Source organism: Hypanus sabinus, chromosome 4, assembly GCF_030144855.1.
Source record: "Hypanus sabinus isolate sHypSab1 chromosome 4, sHypSab1.hap1, whole genome shotgun sequence".
NCBI classification, from domain to species: domain Eukaryota; kingdom Metazoa; phylum Chordata; class Chondrichthyes; order Myliobatiformes; family Dasyatidae; genus Hypanus; species Hypanus sabinus.
Window position 1 is genome coordinate 45,473,921 of NC_082709.1, and position 24,775 is coordinate 45,498,695.

General features: G+C 40.5%; 1 protein-coding gene and 1 long non-coding RNA gene across 6 annotated transcripts in view; one reads left to right on the forward strand and one right to left on the reverse strand.

Annotated features, from left to right (window-relative positions):
* Positions 1 to 21,403, reverse strand: part of LOC132392708 (DNA-binding protein SATB2-like) — a 229,258-nt gene extending 207,855 nt beyond the window's left edge. The window contains exon 1 of one of the 4 annotated variants that reach the window (XM_059966975.1): positions 20,174 to 21,403. The gene's annotated coding sequence lies outside the window, so the exon portion shown is untranslated. Of the gene's footprint in view, positions 1 to 248; positions 379 to 1,582; positions 2,157 to 20,149 lie in introns of those variants that run through there. The other 3 variants (XM_059966970.1, XM_059966971.1, XM_059966965.1) reach the window with 3 other exon arrangements.
* Positions 192 to 23,961, forward strand: LOC132392711 (uncharacterized). 2 transcript variants are annotated; one of them, XR_009511633.1, is made up of 6 exons: positions 192 to 394; positions 11,679 to 11,897; positions 13,859 to 13,968; positions 14,908 to 15,082; positions 15,795 to 15,966; positions 21,412 to 23,961. It is a non-coding gene; the product is annotated as an uncharacterized LOC132392711 (long non-coding RNA). The 2 variants fall into 2 exon arrangements; XR_009511632.1 differs by lacking the exon at positions 13,859 to 13,968 and having other exon boundaries at positions 193 to 394.
* Positions 23,962 to 24,775: the final 814 nt, after the last annotated feature.

Sequence of the window (24,775 nt, forward strand, 5' to 3'; positions counted from 1 at the left end):
TCAGGAGGGAGCGCTGCCCGTACGGTGGCGCCACTGTGCCATACATTGGCAGCAAAGCGTAACCGGATCGCACAACTCGAAATTTCTACTTGCTCCGGCCTGCCTTGGCCACCCATTCATATGTCAATCGCCCTCATCACCTCGAAAATAAAATAAAGTAGGGCCAATCGCGAATTGGATAACCGGTGGTGGTGGGGGTGGGGGGGGGGGGGTGAGAGAAAACACAGAGCAGAAAGAACAAACATTACCTTGAGCCAAAGGCGAATCGTCTGGAACAAAGACAGGACGGGGAAGAGAAAGAAAACTTGAAGGCAGCCGCGGATCTTCCAAAATAAAGGTTAAATCGTCCCGGAGAGTTATGCGAAGTGAGCCAGCCGCAGACGCCCAGGAGTCAGTGAGTAAAGCCCTCCGAAACTGCGCATCAATTGCCTGATAATATCTATCGTCGGAATGATAAGCTTGTTTGCAGTCTGGGTCGATATTCATTGCATTTTAATTGGTTTTATTATAGATCTGCAGTTTAATGCTCCTCGGACGCATCTGCCGACAGACACATAGGGTACCCGTTCAGTAATTTCCAATTGCAGCACGCTGCGATTTGCTTTTGCCCTCTTTCTTTATATAAAGCGCCGGTGGAAGCCAGTCTTTACCTCCAGTGTGGTATCATTTATTAACTATTTAATGCATAAAATATGACAGCTGCTTTCATGGGGCGGCAATTAATCGCTCAAGTTTTTTTTTTAAAGTGGCGTAAGTTTGACAATTCCGAGAAAAAAAAGTCCCCTGAAATGGACAACCCTGCAGACGGAACCGATAGAAAGTTGGATCATTTTTTTCAGCCGCCAGCCATCCCTCACCCACCGGCCGGTTCTCCCTGGAACTCGGCGGTGTTCAGAAAGTAAGATAAAGTGAACCGGTCCTGCTATGCCCCGAATGCGTACAGCCCAGTTACTTTCAGAAATTAATCCGTTCCAAACCTTGACCAAAATTAGAACAATCGAGGACATAAAATGTATAACCGGGCACCAATGAGACACGGCTTGGCGAATTGCGGAAGGACGTTCGAGAGTCGGCCAATATCATGCTTGTGAAATTACACTGTGTGTAATGTAACTATACCACACTGGCCGTTCTGAGTACGTCAGCCCGGGGTCAACTATCAATGGCAATAAAGTCCACCACAATCTGTGACAGATTCGCTTAAGCTGCCAGACTTGAAAGCGTATATTTCAGGGGAGAAAGACAAGGCACGAAACGACAATTAAAAAATGGATCCAAACTGAACAGTTTCTCTTTCTGATACTGTGAAAATTGTGGATAAGGCTGTTTCTATCCACACACTTTGCACAAACTTCAGCTGAACAGTCGCCTATTTTTTTTCCAACGAGCAATAACTTCTCTGTTTATAATGATGTTTTATCGTAAAGATTCAAATCATACTTTGAATTTACGAAACTGACAATAAACTGAAATTAAGTCGGGGGCCGGCGGGTGAAGGCTGCAGTCTGCTACTGGTACTTGTTAAGTCCCACAGCACCGCGGCTGGTCAGGGGAAACGGAAAAGAGCGTCCCAGCTACTCACCTTGTTCGACTAAGTACAAATCACGGCTTTCCACAAGATCTCGCTAAGACTGGAATTGCTGTTTTTCTATTGAAATGTTTCCGTAGTAGAAGCGGTATATTAGACGCAGCCGTTCGAGAAGCGTTCTGTAACATTTGAAGTGCCAAGAAGCTGCACCGCGTCCTTCTGGGACAACTTGTCAATGTAAGGGTCAATTCCTCAAATTCCCAGTGAGGTGACTTGCTGAAGTGTCTGGGAATATTGCAAGGAGATGAGGCCATTGAATAGATTGTAGCAGTGGACAAGCGGGGGCAACTTTACAGAGGAGATTGCTTACTGTCCGTGCTTTCAATTTTCAATTCACTGAAAAGTTTATTGTAATAAAGTTGCATCTCAAAAGGGTTTCGAAACCACTTAATGTGTTTATTTTTATAAAAACTGTCGTCAGTAGTTAGAGCACCTTTCTTTTTGATGCCAGAAGTATTTGATGTTAACTATGCATTTATCATTGACACTTTGACAATAAAAACAGTGACAAATTAATCTGATGGTGATCTTGTCTTTGTGAACAACACACACAAAATGCTGGAGGAACTCAGCACCTATGGAAAAGGGTACAGTCGACATTTCGGCCCGAGACCCTTGTGTTTGTGAAGATCAGATATGGTTAGTTGTGTTTCTTTTGCAGTAGTTAATACCAAACGTGCAAAAGCCTTGGCTTCACACAGGGGTCGGTGGAAGTTCGTGGGCTGCTTGGAAGGGAACTCACTGGCCGAACTGGAGCCACGAATTGGAACGTTCTGTGCAAAGTGTTCTCGCACATCAGTTCTTTCATCTATTAACTAATGTGCTTCTCTTCTCTATTTCTTTTCGAGAAGTCCGAAGTAGGGGACCAACGAATTCCGGCTCTTTCACTAACTACATATGCTAGAAATCTTGAATAATGCACACAGAAATACTGGAGGAACTCGATGGGAAATGTCGTCTGACTTGTTGAGTTCTTCTAGTATTTAGCGTGAGTCCTGCTCTTTCACTTGCTGTTAAATGAATGGTTGTCACATGGTGGTGGGAAACACCAGAACGGTTTTGCTAATAATTAAAAACAAATGGATGGTATAAACAGTTCTGAATGTATTGACTTGGTGGGGGACGAAATTTATTATAAGAACCATACCATGTCCAAACTGGCATAAATATACGTGTGTGCGTGCTTTCAATGTGCGCCAGTGTGCCTGCGTCTGTATGCTAAAACGCATTTCAGTATACATACAGAACTGTGCAGGTACTTAGATATTATGTGTGTGCCCTTTGCATTACATCAGTAAGATTCTAAAAGTTTTTCTCCCGTTTTATATCAGAAATTTAGACGCCTGCACTAATCTTGTCAGTAAGTATTTTCTGTACAATTCGACTTTAGGTATTTGGTTTGATAATACCATAAATTTCTGTTGCGATGGGTCGAATGAAAAGTAAGGAAAAGTAATTAATCCACAATAGTTGGGAATTGATCAAGGAAGAAACCTTTAACTTCAAGATTTAGCATTTAAAGTCAAGCCGTCGATCCAGTAGCCCAGCTTGCAACCCCTCGGATCCACTGGTGCTGTTGAATTGTGTTAATGTTGCATCGAATAATACGCTTAATTAAATAGGCGGTCATGCAGAGAACTTAAAACTTCAGAAATGGCCTATAAAGATTATTTATTAACTTTCACATTAACTGTACTAAATTTACAAATCCGGTCAGTTTATTTAATATCTGTTTCAGATCGGATGGAGCATATTTTGTGGAATACCGTGTTCAGATTGTTAGTCGCGAATATAATAAATCAACTTGTGTTTTTAAAAAAAATTGTACTGAATCTAGGTGCATCCAGAAACAAACCTTTATCCTTAATTAGTGGACGAATTTACTACCCCCTCCCACTTCCCATCCCACTCACGCCCTCCCCAACATGGGTGTGAATACGTGCATTGCACGGTGGCAGGTTACAATTTAGAGTTCTTTAGCTGCTAGCCAATAGATTTATTTTGGAGTATTGTGTTACCAAGTTCCCATCTCGGCCGGAGCTCTTTAGTATTGTCTGCTAGAGCTGTCCCAACAAACTCCGACACAAGCCACAAAACGTGTCGAGGTAGGGACAGCATCAAACTACCAGGCCGAAAGTGACGCCGCACGCTCCGGAACGGTCAGGAATTGTTTCCAGAAAACAAGTTACAGTATCTTTAAAATCGATACTCTCATCCATTCCTACTTAGATTTAATACATCAGAGATATTTTCTATTTATTCGTTTCATCAAAAAAGGTTTCCCCAATACAAATAGGTGGTAAAATACTCACTAAAACAAACCATTGATATCAATTTAGTACTAAATAATGCTAGACTAATGGGAGCGCATTAAATAGTTATTATTCTGTGCACTTCCACACCGGACTTCTCATGGTTAACGACCCTCCTCAAAAATATTGCTTAAACATTATGGTTGAAATTAGATATTCAAGTCTGGTTTGTATTCAGCTTCCCCCGCCCCATCCCATTCCCTGAGCAGCCTTTGCTTGTACTCTGCCTGGTGAATTCGGTGCTCAGAGCGCCATCTGCAGGATCTATCATACTCATACGTCACATAAAAAAATCATAATTCATGAAATGGAAACGATTGTATTAGTATGACCATCAATCCTGATTTAGCCATTCTATTTCAAGTTAACAAATTCGCAGGACTGCACGAAACTTCGGGTGCCCCTTCAGTGAACCTAGCCAAGGTTGTAAAACATTTACCGTTCGTTTTCTTTAAGAAATTTTAAAAGTTCGAAGTATACACTTTAAGTGATACACTTTAGTGCTTGATCACTGAAAACATGGATTTTCATCAAAATATCACCCAAAAGGAAACAACTATAAATGGAAGCAGTACTGTCTGCATCAATGTTAAAAATGTGTGACCTTCGTCAACAGGTTTCATTTAATGCAAAATCTGACGTGACAATCGTGTAATCTACTAAATAACACTTGTTAACTGCGAAAAAATGAATTTATAATATGCACACCTTTATATTATTTAAAGTCGTGCATTTTAGCAACACTCAGATTGTGCTGATACAGCAACTTAATAAACACGAGTTACTTCTTGCCACTGTTATCGACTAGTTTCGAAATGCGCGGGGCTATAACCCTGGCCTGTACTTAGTGGAACCAGCACTGAAGGGTTGTGTTTAGAGCTGGAAACCGTGCGGTGTTCCGCGAATAGACATTGAAAAGTCTACCATTTACTCTTCCTGTTTAAAACATGTTTTTATTTGGCAGTTCTTTCTCTTAGCCTCGAAACATTGACATATTGAGGTGCTTCTGGGTTTATTGAGTTCGGGCTACGGATTGTGCAATTTCAATTTCGAACTGTGAAGAGGAATTGTGTGTGTGTATGTAGGTGCCCCTGTGGTGGTGTGTATTTGTGTGCATGCCTGTGGCATGTGTGAATGTGTATTCATGTATGCCAAACAATTTCTTTTTAAAAAGGAAGAAGCCTTTCTTGACAGAAATGCGACAAATCTCGAAAACACGTTTTAATTATTTTCATCTTTTCAATTAAAAATATAGTCCGAGTTCCAGAAAAGTGTGCATGATCTTTACAATAACAATATAATGCTGCAGATTATGTCATTCACAGAAATGGCAAAGGCGTCACTTTACTCAATATGACTTAGTCCACGAGCGATTATCTTTTAAGTAACTTACATAAATCAAACAGCTATTTAAGCATAACCGAGGATATTTTTATAAAACAGCCAACTGCACCAAAATTAATCTTAATTATATGCCATAAGATATTATCCGACTTGGTCCTTAGTTTTCTAAACGTTAACTGAAAAAAGTTGTGTGGATTTATTTAGGTTAGAGGGAGAAGTTTGAGTGTAACAATCTTTTCTCAGTTTGTTTCTCCCCCACATAGTATTAATTCCCAAGGACAATATAAATGTTCCTTGAAAGGTATTTGGAATAAGATAGGACATTAGGGTAACGACTTGCGTGATAGTATGTCCTTTCAAGACTGCAATTCCTACTTGTTTAGAATCTCCTGGGAACGTACGGCCCCTTTCCATGTGCACCTGTATAGCAGCGAAATAAACACGTTCATGGTCAATCAGATGTCGGTTCTTCCAACACAAACAGGCAACCCACGAAATGTACGAACCCTATGGGTTTCCCTAAACATTTGGTATATGTAAGCGTTTATGATACATTATATTTGAAAGAAAATTATTTTGATTGCGGATCAGTAAGTATCTCTGGTTATCGATCAAAAGATGTAAACATGTACCACTGGCTATGAGTGTTATCTGTACGGGTAAATATTTCATAATGAACGATAATCTGTCCAGTTCAGGTGGAAGCCCGGGGCTCGGTTCCAACTGGCGCGCTGGACTAAAATTAACTAGTGATGTTATTAATTTATATTATTAATATTATTGCAATGTAATATAAATTTATTAACCTAATTCGAATAATTATATCATCATAATATCAGTTATTTCAGTTTATATTAATTATAATATAAATTGGACAGTCTGCCCTTGTCCGAAGAATAGACTGTGGTCCACATGTGTTGTTCCAATGTCTGCAAATAATCAATCTTTCTCTAGACTACAAAGAATACAAAGACGTTTAATATAATGCCGTTTTGTTTCTCCTAAGATTTGCCTAATAAAGGAACAATGTTCTCTGAATTTCTCATCAGTAATTAAAACGTTTTTCATATTTTAGCATATTTAATTTTTATTAAGGTAGTTTAGAACCACTTAGACTTGATAACAAACCGCATACTAAATACAATCCCATCAGAAATCAGGGGTCATCGAACTCTTTATTATGTGCCTTGAGATAATGGACGATTGGAAAAAGGTTTCCTGGATATTTCACACTTGCGGCCCAGCAAACAGATTTATGTGATAAACAACAAGAGGTTATATATAGAGAGTACAGCAATGCGTATCAGCCCGTCCACAGTCTGCATTAATCCGATTACAAACAAGAAGTCCTCATGCCGAGGAAGCGACCGAAGGAAAGTTCCGATACTGGTTAGGACGATAATGCACCACGATACTTTTGTAGGTTTTTTTTTATGGAATCGAGAAGTAAAAATATTATACTTTAAATGAGAATTCTTCTAAAACAGTTTTATTGAACAAATAAAGGCAATTTTAGACTAGATTGATGAACGGCTGGAATGCTTGCAACGCGTACCTTATTGCGACTAATGTACTGTCTTTGTCCACAGGAATAATTCTGTTGAACCATGAGGTCTAATTTTATTTTCTTTTATACTTCTACCTTCTTATTGCCTCCACTGCGCCACTCAAAAGTTATTCAACTTCGCGAATCAGAATTTTAAAAATGTTATTTAAACAAATGGTTCCGGCAAGGGCCTTTTTAGCCCTAAATCCTCTGGACTCTGTCGACACAAACCGCCTGTGACTTTCCCGAGCTTCAATGTTCGGAAAGGATAAACGCTCGTTTGATATAATTAATTTGACATTAACGTTTTCCATTAAGACTGTTTTTTAATAATTATTTGGAAACTTTCGGAGAATATTCAGTTGTTGCAACTAGAGAAAAATTTTTTATTAAAATTTAGTTCAGGATTATCGATAGCCATTCCGTCCTATTCTCAATCTTTACGTTTCTATATTGATATATAATGATTTTTTTTTTCAAAGGCGCATTTTACAATTGTTCGTAAACCACGACCGTAGGTAGCCGTGGTGTGGACTCGTCATTTCCCTGAGCAGGGACTGAAATTGCAGGGTGGTGATAACCGAGGTTAAAACACGGGTTTTCTGTGATTTCCTGTTGAATGGGGCAAACATAACGAATACTTGTTTCAGCTGGAATCTGTCACCAATCAATGCCGGACACAGCACAGTAATGTTTAACGGTCAGCGAGGGAAAATATACCCAGGCATTTGTAATTAGCAACAACCTTTGCATAAAATATAAGGTGGGTGGTGGGTGGCGTTTAATTGCGTTCGTTTTCAATTATGACCAGCTATTTATCTTATACTTATCCGTAACCTCAGAGCTGAAACGGAAGCTCTGGAATACCGCAATACCAACACTCCTGACCACTTTTATTAAGGGATCCTTTCTGGAAACGCCTGAATTGAGTCTTGGCGTGTGTTCGGATTAGCAATAGAGACGGGACGGGACGTGGAACCAGGCAGCGCAGATCTGGGCTCTTTGACTCTTCTGCCTTTAGTGTGATCGCCCGACCAATTCACCCTTACTGATTCCAAGTGGTAAATCACCCTACTTATGTCCCTTCACATTTCAGAATTCCTTTGTCTCGTCAGTTATGCCAAATCCTTCTCACCACATCTCCAAGTCTCTCAAAGTCACCTTCACGGCCAATCTTTAAAACTGAATCTACTGTGATCTAAAGTGGCAGATTCCCTCAATTCACCCCTTCGAGGGGTTTTCCTCCAAACAAGTGTCTTATAAAGGCGGGAGAAGCCGTTGTTTGGAACAACCTGGACCGGCAGATCCCCCTTTTCTCCTCTGCACTGGTTTCGGTAACGAATTCGTCCAAGCACTAAACCGCTTTAAGGAACCTGACACGGTTAATATTAAGTAGAAAACGGGAGACTTGAAGCTTCATACATAACCTGCTCTGGGGGAAAAAAAATGTGATTTAGGGCCAATCGACCCCCAAACCCAGCTGTGACTTGTAGTGGGAAAAAACTCTTAAAACAGATAACGTTTTCCGACGCTATAACTTTTAAAAATTAGTATTACGAATTAATGCATTTCAAAATTTCTTCGAAAGAATTCGTGAAGTGAAGAGGGATGCAATTTCTCTGATGGCCGAACAGTCCCCCATAGGGCAGATGGGAGAGGGGTTGACTGGGAATTGAATGCCTACCAGAAAGTACTCCAATTGGACTCATTTAACAGAAAGATTTACAGGAACAAGGATACCTAGCAAGGAGAAAGGGCGTCGGGAAAGAGAAATGGATTAAAACAAAACAACCCAATTGGAAATCTCTACAGGCGCTTTGGAGGAACGATCTATTTACCTCAAAGGTTCGATGCCCCATCGAGACAGATACCGCGCTCAGTATCTGCCTTCGCAGCTAATCCCTTTGTGCTCTCAAAAGTGACTTTCAACAAAAACTCAGTTGATCTCAAACGTAAAACAAACATGATCTAGTTATTGGCCCCCGGTTACTTTCCTCCGAGCCCCTGGAGGATGTGCCTAGCATCTCTCTCCGTACAGGTGTCATTGGTCAGTTCAAGGGGCACACAGCGGAACCGGCGTATTCCTGCAGTAAGATCGTCTTTAATGGCCATTTGTAACAGCTGAGAATTCCCGTCACCTGACCCTTGACCTTCATCTGTTTGATTTTACACTTCATACTGAAAAGTTGGTTTTTTGCTCGTAACTTTATATATATGTATGTATGTATGTGTGTGTGTGTGTGTGTGTGTGTGTGTGTGTGTGTGTGTGTCGCAAATCCAATCGATACTAAAATTTCAATGAACCTAATTTATTTTTATCGAATCGCATAACATTCTGGCTGACATCTGTCCGTCACTTACTAACAAATTTTGGACGAACGGATCTAACAATGGTTGTCTTTTTCTTACTGCTACTCAAGGAGTTACAGTTTTTTTCTCAAGTGCTTGCCTTAATGAATAAATCTTCAACTTTACAAGGATCTACACATGAGAGAAATCGGTATTATTAAATATAAATTTTAAACTATAGCAGCTTCAATAAAGTGTGACATCTCCGTCATTTGTCACCGAGTCGTAAAAGCGACAGGCGGGACACTCCCGCAACATGGAATTGCTGGACCGTGTGCGTTAGTCTAATCATTTCAATTGGGTCCAAAACAAAAGCGAAAAGGAGCGCAGCGGGTAAATTTCGTCCTTCTTATTCGTTTCACTCCCCAAACACGGAGTCAATCGCAAGCTTTCGGCGCTGGACTTTCATTAAGTTTGCTGCAACGCCGCATTCCGAATGAAAAGTTCACATTGCCTGCCCGGCACTTTTTTCTTAACTTCACGTGAACGAAACAAAGATTAAAAACACTGCCAATCGTGAGCGCCTAAGAGGCACGAACACCCGACATAAACACCTCACATGGCTTCAGAAATCATTTTCGCAATAAACCCGATTTCGATTAATATTCAAGCAAGTGAACACAACTTACACCCGCAAAGTGCTGAAGGAACTCAGCGGGTCAAACGCCAGACAAGGAAGTGAACATTTCGGTCTGAGCCCCCTCACCAGGGTGCAGCATCTGCAGAATTTCTCATGTTTGTTACCTATTGAATCCAGGCCGCGTTTCTCTAAGTACTAATCTGCCTCGGCTATTCATACTTGTCAATTCGTGGGGAATTAATTTGGACATTAGAAATAATCTGTAAAAATATTAATCTTTTAATATTAAAATAATATAGTAATCTTTTAATATTAAAATACATTTAATAGATAATTGACAAAGAGTGTCAACGCTACCAGTATAAACCAAACGAACCACTGTCCGGAGCCCTTTGCAATAAATTAGCAACTCTCTGTGACGCTATTTCCATTAAATGCTATGAAGATACAGCGGTGGGATTGGCCGGTTTCATTTCTTTATGAAAGAGCAGATCAGTTTCTATCGAACCCTGGTCTACCAGTTCTGTTTGGATGGAGCCGTTTTTGGTAATGCAGCACAGTGGCTATCTACCCTGTTTTCTCATAGTTTTTTGGGGGATAAAAAGCGAAACGTGCATTTTAATAACTTTGTTTCAAAAGCAAAACATTAAAATTAAGCATTGCTGCAATTTGCTAATCTGCGTTTTGGCACCCGCTACATCTTGGGCGGTACGACTGAAAAGTAGGAAGCAAGCGGTGTGAGCTGCAAGGCAGAAGAACGGGCTGAGCTGTGGGATTATGGTGGAATAGAACGGGACAGCCGGTCAAATTAATAACTTTCGTTATTGTATCATGAGAGTTATGCAATGCCCCCTCCCCCCTCGTAATTGTTACTCCCACTTGACAGCCGTATCTAAGTTTCTAGAAGCATCAGTTTATAAATTTACATTATTGTGACTCGTTTTAATTCCCCCTTTCGGTCATGTCAGCTAAGACCATTAAGTACTTTTGAAGGGTAGTCAGTCTCTCGTGTATTCTAAGAATCACAGCAACCAATTACCGTTCAGCAACCTCATACAAATAGCAACGTGATACTGACCAAATAATTTGATTGAGAGATAAATATTGACCAGGATAATTTTCCTGTTCTCGGTAACAGCGCAACAGGATCTTTTACGTCTGCTGGACAGAGTAACCGGTTTCACATATCAAGGACAATGTTTTTGGAAACGTTGCACTCCCTCAGGACTGAATTAGTGTTGGTCTGCATTACAGTACTGGAGAAGAACTTGGGCTCTACAAACGTATGCAGCGTTTTTTCCCTCCACTGATTGTCCAGAGTGCTTTGCCTGCGAAGGGAGGTCAACGTCATTACCAAGATCGGATAACCGGTGACTACAGCAAGAATGAATATAAAATAAAGTTGGATTCAAGCACAGGAAAGTATTTCACAGAACATGACGAATGCTTGTTATATTTTGACAAAGAATGCAATGTTGCTTTGTTTAAAGTGCAATCAATGTTCTAGCGGCATGAGCTAAATTGTCAACTTTAATTTTTCAATTTTCTTATATTCGTAATTAAATCAATTTTCTGGGGGCCTCAGTGGAATTCCTTAATATCTCATTATGAGTAAATGCCGGAGATCATGCAGCATCTATGGAGAGGAATAAACTATCGCCGTTTCAGGTCGAGACCTTTCATCGGGACATCATTATAATCTCATTATGGGTCATTTTATATTTTCTAGTTTCTTGGAACCCGACTTGTAAATTGTTGAAATACGCACGACGTTAAATCAAACCGGCACGCACCACGAGGTTTTGCTCACCCGAATCACTTAGATCTAACATGCGCAATAGGTTTCTCGTATCAATTTTCTGGTGAAGAGGCTTTCACCTGAAATTTCAACAGTTCTTTCCACAGATGCTGCCCGACCTACTTAGCCGTTTTCCCGGTATTCTCTCTTTTTTGTTTCAGATTTCCAATGCTTGCCGTTCTTTGATTGTCAATCATTTATGCCAACATTTAACATATTACAAATATTGGTGAAATAATACATCCGGATCAACAAACCACCGTCTGAAGGAACAGCGCGGTTCCAACAGCGTCTGCGGTGCGTAGGGGTGCAGAGGAAGAACGTCGACATTTTGGGTTGAAATCCTGCGTCCGGACTGTCCTGATGCAAAACTTTGACAGGTGGAGTAACCCCCAAGGGACTGGCACATCGTTTGCCATTGTACTCTGCACTCATATCAAACTGTGAGGAATGTTGATATGATTTGCATGCTTTTGCATATGACCTTCAGTTAGAGGGTCAACTGTCACCAGCTTAGCAAGAAACTTCTAGCTCCTAAGTCCCTCTCTGGTACTGTTATCCAGACCAACACTCATATCTTGATTCATAATATGTTATTAACACTCTCTTGAAATCTAATTTTATTAAGAACACAAAAAAGTGGAAAAATGCTATTTAACTCAGAATGCTGGGTCATTGAAACAAAGAACATAAAACATAGAACAGTACAGTACAGGAACAGCCCATGATGTTGTACCAAACTAATTCATCTCATGATGCCTGATTGGACTGACCCCGTTTGCCTGCACATGGGTTACGTCCCTCCATTCTCTACATATTCAGAATCAGAATCAGGTTTATTGTCACCAGCATGTGTCCTGAAATTTGTTAACTTAGCAGCTGCAGTATAATGGAATACATGATAGTATAGAAAGAAAAAAAAGGTATAAAAAAGTGAGGTAGTGCCCAAGGGTTCAATGTCCATTTAGGAATTGTATGACAGAGGGGAAGAAGCTGTTCCTGATTCACAGAGTGTGTGCCTTCAGACTTCTTTTCTGTACCTCTTTCCTGATGTTAGCAATGAGAAGAGGGCATGTTCTGGGTGACTGGGGGGGGGGTCCTTAATAATGGGGCACTGCTCCTTGACGATGCCTTGGATCTATGGAGGCTAGTACTGAAGATGGAGCTGACTAAAATTTACAACCTTCTCTAGCTTCTTTCAGTCTTGTGCAGAACCCAGCCCATACCAGACAGTGATGCAGCTTGTCCGAATGCTTTCCACGGTAGCTCTATAAAGGTTTTTGAGTGTTTTAGGTCACAAACCAAATCTCTTCAAACTCCTAATGAAATATAGCCGCAGTCTTGCCCTCTTTATAGCTGCATTGAATTGTTGGGCACGGGTTTGATCCTCAGAAATCTTGACACCCAAGAACTTGAAATTGCTCACTCTCTACACTTCTGATACCTCTGTGAGGATTGGTTCATGTTCCCTTGACTTACCCTTCCTGAGGTTCATAATCAGCTCTTTCACCTTACTGACATTGAGTGCCAGGTTGTTGCTGCGACGCCACTCCGCTAGCTCGTTTATCTCACTCATTCATTTGCAATATACCTGTACATTGCTGTCAGCTTACAAACTAAACAATGCAATGTTATATCCTTCATCAAAATACAACAAACATTCATTATTTCTATGTTTCCATATGTTTCATGTTTCATTTCCATATTTATGTCCAATTTTAACTTCACTTGTTACCCATTCTTGATTTACTTTGTAGTAATATTCTTAGTTTATCTCATATAGTATATAGCACTCTGAGCAGTTCCTGTAATGTTATACTGTAATGGCATCAACTGAAAGGGAGAATGCAAATTAAAGAACTAGATATGTTTAGCGACCTCACCTTAAACTCCTGGAATTACAGTTCTCTCCACTGAATGCCACACTTTGAGTCACAGTGATTAATGTCACACAGAGCAATGGAAATGCACTCGCATTGATTGGATGCTGAAATAATTGATCCTGAAACTATTGCCAACATGTTCTGAATGAAGTAACAAGTTGAAAGCTACCATTGAGACCTTTGCAAAGTTAATCTGTTGGAAATTCTGTTAGCCATCATAGAGTGAGACGGAGTGTAGTTATACAGCATTGAAAGCCTACGATTGATCATTCCAGCTGGAAACACTACAGTTCCACTACAGACAAATCAACATTCCTGCTGACACCAGCACCCTGTGCAGGCATGGTTACAGTTTTTTTTGAATGGCACTACCGGCAGAAATTAAAACTGAAATATTTTGAGACAGGGTAGATGCAACCAAAACCCCTGAAGCTTCAAAATAATCTTTTCCTTTTCAGTCACAATGTGTCTGGATAAATGGATTAACTCAGCACTTGATAAACTCAATCATCATTACAACAACTGTTTCAAATGAGCCTCTCTGGAGAGAAGAGACCTGGGTCCTGAGGTACTTCACTAATTCAGTAGAAACCTTTAATTTAGAGTGATGCAAAAGGAAAGGATTAGTGATTCTGCTGAGGAACAGCTGACATACTTTGACTAAAATTATAGTATCTGCAATGGAGGTTAAACAAGCGGCCTTCCCTTCTAAGCTGTTGTTCAATTTATGTAAGATATTGCCATATATCCATAATGTCATTATGTCAACATTACTATGCTCCCACGTATCCTTTACCATTGGTACAGATTCAAGGATTTGCAAAATCTGAGAAACACAACAAAGTCTCTATGTCTCAAAGTCACAACAAAGTCTTTCCCAAAGAGAACACAATATATAATCAGATATCTGTGATGCATATCATCTCCTCTGTCTCCTCCACATCGCCTTCTAGAACAAAACCAAATAGCTCATAGTCCTATTTGGCTTTGAGATTGGGTTTCCCAGTTAACTATCTCTATCTTTTCTCCCCACCGCCTACTATGCCCCACATCTATAGTTGCCCCTTCCAAGCCTACCAAGTTTACCTCATCTCATCCCATGAATTGTATAAATCTATGTTATCCATGAATTTCATTGTCTATTGCAACTCAGCCACTGACCAACCGTCCTCCATTCCTAGTCCCAGAGTGAGCAAATGTGACTCCCCTTTCCCTGCTCCAAAGTTCAAAATAAATTATTATCAGAGTATGTTGTTGTAGCTCCTTTCCACACCTTGTGGTGCATCAGGCAGCAACCTTGCTGTTTCTTCAGTACTTTTGCCTGTTTTTGATGAGGCTGAGTTGCTAGCTCAACACTCAACCCAGCAAGGATAGAAAGCATGCAAGGAGCCAGCTGGATCTGAACCCGGGACAACTCGCCTTGAAGTCCAGTGCCACCACACCACTATCCGGCAAAAGAAGTATGTATATGTCATTATATACTATCCTGAAATTCATTTTCTTGCAGGTGTTTCACAGTAGATCAATGAAAAACCATACAGAAAGGCTGACAAACAACCTTTGTGCAACAGAAGACAATCTGCGAAATACAATAATAATACATGAATAGATAATACTGAGAACATGATCTGTAAAGCCCTTGAAAGTGAGTCCATAGGTTGTGGAATCAGTTCAGAGTTGAGGTGAGTGAAGTTATCTGCATTGATTCAGAGTGTATACAATGTGGACATAAAATGTGTTATAATCACCCCTCTCCATAAAAATTAAACCTTCAAGCTTCCTTCCTTGCAAGTTACCTCTCCTCCTTCAGCCTTTCTGTCCTCTCTAGGGTTCTTAAGCAAAGTTTGTTTTCACAGGTCTTTGCCCATCTTATTCAGATATGAATCCTTCCAAAAGTTCTTATTTTTCTGTGACAGGACCAAAACAATCTGAGTAAGGTCAATAAAACAAACTATATAATTGTGACAAATATAACCTTTCTCAGTTCATACTTAGAGTAATACAGCATAGAAACAAGCCCCTTGGCCCAACTGATCCATATCAACCACAGCATCCTCCCTGCTAGACCCAGTTGCCCACATTCAACCCATAATTCTCCAAGACTTACCCCTCCTTGTACCTATCCAAGTGCCTCCAATGTTGTATTTGTACCTGCCTCGACCACATCCTCGGGTAGTTCATTCCAGGTACTCATTACACTCCGTGTAATGAAATTCTATCCCTTTGACAGAATATAACTTGCTGTCTCCAAGTCTCTGTTCCATCAACTGATGGCACCAACCTCTTCTGCTTTCCAAATAGTTAGAATTTGTTGTTGGGAATGAGAAATGATTTTGAATTATGTTTCATACCAAGCATAATTAATTTGTGTTCGACCATCTACTTCATCCTTAGGAACCAGAAGGAAGTCCTGCTAAAGGTCATTGCCCGAGATGTCGACTGTACTCTTTTCCATAGATGCTGCCTGGCCTGCTGAGTTCCTCCAGCATTTTGTGGGTGTTGCTAAGAAGTTCTAAGAGCCTGCTGGAGGCAAATATATGCCTTTTTGAAGTATATTTAAACCTAGGTCTGACAACGGCATTATGCTATTTGGCTCTTTTCATTTGGTTTCCTTATTCACACAATCTACATATTAGTTAAAATCTTGTGTCAGTTTGTAGCACAATCCTGTTGTTCAATGTGGTTCTCCACATTCCAGAGAAGTCCCATTGGAAAACTAACATTCTAGAATTCGCTTGTTAGTTCACTGATAGCAGCACTAAGCAGCAGTTTAGACTCAATGGAGATGCAATCTTATTGGGAATGACCAGATAATACAATGACTTTCTTTATCCATTCTGGTTCTTTCTCCCCCCCCCTTTTACCATTTTATGAATAAGCTTTGAAACTCAGCTCACCTGTTGTAGATTTAACCCATCCCAGATACAATAAATATTTAAGTTTTACAGACAAGCATAACTGAACTATCTGAAAGAAGTACTCCGGGGATGACTTTGTTTATACCAATTGATGTAGATATTGTTGCATCCTAAATTAGAAAGAACATTAGATATAATCAGATCTTCTTTTCAGAAGCTAAGTGTAATTTTACAACAGGACTACGGACCTGGGGTCAGTTTGCATATATCAGAAGTTCGTTTACGTCAGAGGCTCACTGATGAGAGGAACTGAGGAATAACATATTGACACAACTATCTGACCTTTGCTCACCATAATTTAAGCAAATCAAATTACTGTAAAAGTTTTCAGAAAAGCAAATATAAGGATATATATATCCCTTACTATGAACAGTCAGGCAATCACTTACACCATAACTAATATAATTAAATTTGCTTTAAAGAATTAATCTGCTCCAGAAAAATGCTTTTCTGTAACATGTTCATTCATGAGGCCAAACCACATGGCCTCAGCTTTGAATCAAAAACAAATTGATGTCATTTCAGAAGGTGACAAAAATATCTGATCAACCGCAGATTTTCTCATGTTTATAATCCAGTCCCAGCAGTTAGTGCATTTGTAAGCGTAACATTAGTTTATCTAGGAAAGATAGAGTTGCTCAGAATCAGAGCAGTCTAGAATCACAACATTGATTCTTGGGATGAGGAATCTCTCCCCCAGAGAAGACAGTCAGTTAGATGTGAGCATTCAGAAGACAGATAAGTGATATATGAATCTCGAAGGCATTGACTAGGTAGATCCCAAGCGATCATTTGTTTCAGCTGAAGAGGCTGGAAATACTGGGCAGCGTCTCAGGATAAGTGGGCTGGAAATTAGAACAGTGATGCTCTTGAGTTTATTTAAGTAGGAGGCTACAGGATTTGAAATTTTCTACATCAAAAGGTCCAGCTAATGGCTGAAAATGACAGGTTTTATTCGACATAAAATGAAACAGGAAATTTGGCATAAGAACAGGATCAGTCAAGGTCTAACTAAATGAAGGAGCAGGTTGGAGAGGTCATGGATCCTGTTTACAATATTTTCCTTATATCTGTGTAACGCACTGTAAGGTTTCACTGCTAATGTAATGGTTTCACTGTAGCAGCAATGTTTGGGTTATGACTAGAGATCTTCTTCTGCTGTCCATCGATTTTTGATGATAACTGAGGCCTGGGCAAGGTTGTATGGAAGACCTGCAGTTGCCCATGCTGCAAGTCTCCCCTCTCCACGCCACCAATGTTGTCCAAGGGAAGGGCATTAGGACCCATACAGCTTGGCACCGACATCGTCGCAGAGCAATGTGCGTTGCTCAAGGACACAAAACGTTGCCTCAGCTAAGGCGCAAACTAGAGACCTTCAGATCACTAGACCGATGCCTCAGCCACTTGGCCACGCGCCACACTATACTAGCGATAACGGGGCTATCCAATGAGAGGGATGTTGTTCTTTCTTGTGGGTCTGAAGCAGGGATTTCATGGTCTTTTGCCGGGGAGAGATGAGGAGAGAAGACACGAATGGAGAGAGTTGGTAGACCGCCGGACGGAATGGACTTGGAGCGAGGGTCTGAAGGTCTGGGATGCTCAGAGGAGGTTGATGGTGGACGAACGGCCTTATCAGTCAGCTCCAACATTGCGCATTAGACTGTTTCATGAGAATGGGCTCTTTTTCTTTTTTTGCTTCTTTACTAACCATATAGTCAAATTAAGAATTACAAAGCTCAATCGTTTAATCACATATTGTGTACTGTTTGTTATTTTGTGGTACTAATTTGTTAACGGGACACATCGCGCAGCATCCACCCAAACAAGATTTCTTAAGTTTGGCCAGGCAAGGGCTGTCTTCCCTTAGATTAAGCCTCTTGCCGAACCATGAGTTACATCTGTTATAAATAAGCTATCAGTGAGTGACAGTGGATTGGATTATTACCTCGTTACTGATGATTGAGAGTAAACTGAGGGATGGACTAGATTTGTCTTGTTATTCATGGGTGGGGGAAGAAAACACGTGGTTAAAAAATTACATTACTGCGGTCGTAATTTTACAAGCTGTCCGGTGGAGCTGCTAGTTCTGGAGTGCTATTCTTTCGAGCTCAAGCTTGGATGCAGTCTGGTGTTACAGGCTTTGCTGTCCCAGACAGTCACAACCTATACTTGTCATGTGGAGCAAATGAGGATGTTTCAGGACTGACTTTCTGGATATTCCGGGTCTCAGGAGGAAGCTGAGGCTTGTTGTTTACCTAGCCCACTGGCAGTCCATAGTTGCAAAATGCTTGTCTTGTCTTTACTACTCTCATGCTAGGCCCAGTCACTGGAAAATAGGGATCTGTGTGGCTTTTCCTCCTTCTCTGAGCTGTTAGTTGTTTATTTGTCTACTACGATGATTGACTGAAAAGCATGTGGTAATTTACATAATCCAACTCCAGATGTTCTCCCCAGCAATTAGTAAGAAATGCAAAGTGCATGAGTCATGTCAAGCATTTTAATTGCCGGACACTGTAGTAGAAACACGAAGCATAGGGTTCACAGGTGAGATACAATGTGCAATGGTAAAAACTAATCTTTGCTAAATTCTACCAAGGAAAGGAAGAGATTCAGAAGGACACTGCCAGGACGGTTTGAATTATAAGGGGAGACTGGATAGGCTGGGCATGTTTTTCTTGGAATATAGGAGATTGAAGGGTGACCTTACAGAGGTTTATAAAATCCTGAGGGGCATAGACAAGGTGAATAGTCACAGTGTTTTTCACAGGATAGGGGAATCTAAAACTAAATATAAGAAATAGATTTAAGGCGAGAGAGGAAAGATTTAGGAACAACTTTTTCCACCCAGAGGTTGGTGGGTGTATGAAATAACATCCAGGGGTTGCAGAATTAAAATGTTAACAAGATGTTGGATAGGAAATGATTAGAAGGATATAGGTCATATGCAGGCAAATGACAGTAGCTCAGGTACACCACTTAGTCAGATTGAACATGTTTGGCTGAAGGACCTTTTATAGCTTTATGGCTCTAAAACTCAGAAGACAGATTTGATGGGTTAAGAACTGATGTACCTGTATCTTCTCTTCAAAAACTGAAATGGATTTAATTATGATTAATGACATCACAAAATATACATTATTCAAAGTTAATATTGACTGAGTGTGACTGCACGAATATATCTTTAAACATGCAGCTGCTATTTTGGTGCTTTTGCTGATACTAATAGAAACAATTAATTTGTGTAATATACTTTACGTAAGTGGACCTCAAACCCCGCTTGTATTAGAAATGTCAGCTTGCGACATGCTACTGCTGTCGAGCCTTTGCACCATATAAGATTCACCCAATCAGAGAAAGCCAACTCACAATCACAGACCGCAAGCACTTATTCACTTCATTCCTCAGCAAGCTGCTTTGGAAATCCGTGGTGTCAGCAACGCACATTTGAGCCAGCAATCATAAACATAAGATATTCTGCGGTTGTTGGAAATCCAGATTAATACACACCAGACTTCACCTATCACCTCCGAACTTGTACTCCTTCCCCCCCACCCCCAACCTTCTTATTCTGGCTTCTTTTCCCTTCCCTTCCAGTCCCGATGAAGCTCAGATCAAAATGTTGATTCTTCATCGATGTTGTCAGACCTGCTGAGTTCATCCAGCATTTTGTGTACATTTGAGCCCGGCTCTGATTGCACATTAATTAAATGGATTCATTTACAGAAACTATATGTCATACTATATAAACTGCACAAGCTTACATGCAATGACTACATCAATCTTCTGATTTTTTTCTAAATGTACTCTATGACAGACAGAAACATAGCTAACCTCTTCAGCGCCATTCTGTTGTACCTGTTTTCAGTTTTGCTTCTCCCACATGATCTAGTTCCTGAGATCCAGCTTCTTCTCCTTCACTGGGTGAAATGCTGGGCCGCCTAAAAGCACAGTTAACAGGTTAATGTTTCCTCTGATGGTCTCATGGTTTCATTTCCAGGTTCAATGATCTATACACACTGTAGGTGTTATTCGCTCCTCTCAAATTCTTGGCCTAAAGTACTCAATTTAAAAATTGAGTACTCTTGAAAGGTTTGAACATGCATTTTTCCTGTCTAAATTAAGAATTAATTTATGTGAAAGAAGTCTGCAAATTAGGTATTATGTAACTGTAAATCTGTATTTTTTACCAGATATATAAGGAGTGTCAGAATCTCTTTAGGACAGAGATGAGGAATGTCTTTAGCCAGTGGACAGTGACTCTGTGGAATTCACTGCCACGTGTGGCTGTGGAGGCCAAGCCATTGGGTATAGTTAAAGCAGAGTTCGATACGTTCTTGGTTAGTAAAGGCATCAAAGGTTACAGGGAGAAGGTAGGAGAATGGGGTTGAAGGTGAAAATAAATCAGCCACGATCAAATGGGACAGCTGACTCGTTGGACTGAATGACCTAAATTCTGCTCCTATGTCTTACAGCCTTATAGATTTGTGGAGAAGTTGAATCCAAAGGTCAAAGAAAACATTAAGATTTATGGCAGATGCAGATACTTATGTGGAGTTATCTGTTCCTCAGCTGATCATCTCTCAGCCTAACTCCATATTGAGGCTGTCCCAAACAAAGTATCACTGATGCTAACATGTGGTGTCCCGGGGCATTAAAAACAACACTGTTGAAGTTTCCAAATCAGTAGCTCCCGTGCATCAGTATTTGCCCTGGGTGATGCTCTATTAAAACTTGCTCTTTGAATTGACTTGAACTTACAGGTTCACCTGCATTGTAACTTCAACATAACCACTAGAATATCTTGGATTTATAACCTGAAACAGCGATGCACCTGTGTCAGGTGAATATTACTCTTCCAGCTGAGGCAGATGAGTCCACCAGAAACTGGAAGTTACACCTAAGCTTCTCATTTTAGTTCTGATAAGCGCAAAACTTGATTCACGGTTTCTCTGAAAATGTAACAGTAGATTTGAACTTAATCCTCAAACGCTACTGAGGATATATTTTAAAGCGAAGATTTCTTTGAAGATTAGACGTGATCATCAATACAGTTTTAATTTTAACCACTTGTTCCTTATATCCACTTCCTTCAGGTTCATTGCAGGACTTGCCTCTGTCAGAAACCTACTCACCCTGAACACTCAAGAACAATAACCTAAGCTGATCAGCCAATGAACACTGATGGATCAGAGATGCTGTTTTTCAGATGAATTGCCAAATCAGTGATAGATCCATGTCACAATCGCAATGAGGATTATCGTATCCTGACACACCTTTCCATCGTCTTTCATTCAAGCAACAATACAACAACAGATTGTTATTTTGGGGAGCTTGACACTATCACACTGTTATCCTGAGTGAGGGGCATTTGAAATTGGCTACAATACATACAGTGTGCTAGAGGAGCTCAGCAGGTCAGGCGGCATCTGTGGACGGGAATAAAGAGTCGACGTTTCGAGCCAAGATCCTTCATCAGGAGTGGAGAGGAAGGGGGGAAGAAGACAGAAGTCAGAGTCATTGGTTGCAGCCTTAAATATCTCATCAGCTGGGACATCCCGAAGGAGACTTGACTGGAGTTAAATAATAAAAGATATCTGCATTTCTTTCACTTCAGTGGTCCAATATATATAATTAAAGGGGATGGTTACAATTAAGTTAGGAGATTAGTTTTTATAAATAAATTGCTCAGATTTGCACATCTTTGAAAAAAAACATATTACATTGCAAGCAACAAAGTAGTGCTATTTACCCTGCAGAGATGATAAACGTAGACCACTGTTAGTTCACACAGGACAACCTGCTCAGGACTGCAGGAGAATGCTGTTGGTCAATTTGCTGCCTCATATCTCCAGCAAAGCAGGCTTGATCCTGACCTTGCGTTAATCTCAGGGTGCAGTTTGTATTTTCTCCCTGTAGTTTTCCCCCAGACTCTCCAGCTTCCCTCCACATTCCAAAAACATGCTGATCATAAGGTAAATAGAATACAATAAATGACTCCGTGTGTAGGTGGGTGGTAGGAAAATCAGAATAAAGTTAATGGACACGTAAAAGAGAATAGATTACAGAGATATGTGTGGGAGTTGGGAATGTGTTAGGAGCTAGCATGGTCTTGAGGAAAGGAGTGGCCTCATTCTATATCACATTTATCTGATGATCATGAGGCCTAAGTTCAAATCTAACCCATGCATGTAGGATATTTACATGTATTTACTTAAGATAACTCTGGAATTTATCTAAACAAATCTAGTTTCATTACTGGTAACTGTGAAATTGTGGACTGTTCTTTAGAATACAGTGGTTCACCCTGGTGCATTTGACAGGAAATTTGCCATCCTTAGCTGGTTTGGCCTACACGTGATTGTAGAGCCACACAACTTTGAGTTGCCCTCTGAACTTTTCCTCCAACCCATTCATTTCGAGGGTGCTTTGGGATCAGCAGTAAATGCCTTCTTGCTAGTGACAGCCAGATCTTGCAAGTGAATAACAAAAAAAATCTGCTTTAGTAAATGGATTGATCATTATTATTACATGAAATGAATATAGAATACGCTAAAATACCCAGCAGATCGGGCAGAGACAGAAACACAGTTAATGCTCCAGGTCAGTGACCTTATCAGAATTTTAACAGTCATTCTGATTTTAACCACAGTCAACCTGATCAGGAGAAGTGAGAGGGGCTGAATCCATGGAAAAGTATCTTTTATATTCCTGCTTGATAATCAGGAGGAGCAAGAAGGTTTCCTCCATTCCAAACAAGCTGCCTATTAAATTTGTCTTCCCCCCCCCCCCATCCCTCAAATCACCAATCCATCCACAATCACTGTTGTAGTACATGCCTAAAGCCGAACTTCCCCAAAACAGGGCTCTCCACAAACCCATTATTACTGCAGAACCTCCTCCCTTCTAGACCATCCCACCATCACCACCTCACTCACTCCTGCTACAGGCTTCAAAGAGACATATTGAAATCAGCTTTATGTGTCACTTGTACATTGAAATAGCGAAACATATGGTTGGAATGCGCTGTTTGCATCTCATGTCAAATCAGCGAGGATTGCGCTGGTGGAAGTCACCATGTTTCTGGCATCAAAATAACATGCCCGTAGCAAACTAACTCCAACCCATACATCTTTCACATGTGGGAGGAAACCGGAGCACCCGGAGGAAATTCATGCAGAGAACATACAAACACTTTACTGATAAAGATGAGAATGAAAGCCTAATCAGTGATTGCTGGCACTGTAAAGCGATTGTGCTAACTGCTACACACTACACTATCATGCCATTCTTTCTCCTTGTGGAACAAGCTTCTTGCCCTAATGCCCCCATACCAGCCAATCAAACACCCTGGGAGTGAAGCGCCACTGAAAGGAGGCTGGCTGTCGGAGTTTGAGGTGCATACAGGATCGCCAGCCTCACAAACCATTCCATACAGAACTCACATCCATGCAAAAGGCCTGGCATTTGTTTTAGTAATATTCTCCAAATAACTGACCGATACTTTCTCACATCTCTTATTAAGGGGAAGCAATTTCTCCCTGTAGAATATCTACTATTCACTGACTGAAAATTAAGAACTTTCTTTTGGGCAATGTATTTCAAACAATTAGGTCAGTAAGTAATAAATTTGATGTTTAATCTGCTCCCAGGGTATTCCTTGTGCAGAGTGTCAATAATTCCTGTCTACGCTGCCCGACTAATTAGATGGGACTGAAATACTGAAGTGGTTTTTAAAGCATTCACAAACTTGACATATTGCAAACTGCATCTTGCAGGTGGAATTGGCTTGTATTTAACAAGTGCAAAACAGTTGAGGCTGCAGGCAACCGAAGCAGTGAACTGAATTCAATGTTTTACAGAGCAGCTGGCTCTCAAGATGTGCACACACTGTCTTATATCTCCATATCAGGTCCTACCCTACATCCGAATGAATCAGGCACCTGAAAAATACTCAAGGCAGAAAACTGTATTGCTTAGCTTTTCAAAGGCAAATATTAATTTAACACAAGGTATGGATGAAGTCTCACCCTTTGAGAAAGTGGACTGGCACTTCTATTCATGTTACTGCACATGGTGATTTCCCCACTGTTCGAGATGCATCAGATGACTCCCTTACACATGTGATGACTACTTCTGCCCTATTAAATGCAAATCTGAGCAAAAAAAAAGCATTTTGAACACAAGGAAAACATAAATTAAACATCAATTATCCAAAATTTTACAAGAAATAACACGATTAGAACAAAAAGGAAACAAAATCTGTTGTAGTGCAAAGTTATCATGGCGTTGTTGTTCCGAGGGAGTAAATGGGGCTCTACCAGTTAGTTCAAGAACTAAATAACTGAAGGGATGTAGCTGTTCTTGAATCCGGTGGTGTGGGAATTTAATCTTCTGTACTTCCTGCGGCTGGTAGCTGTGAGAAGGTGGCATGGCCTAGATGACGGGGATTGTTGATGG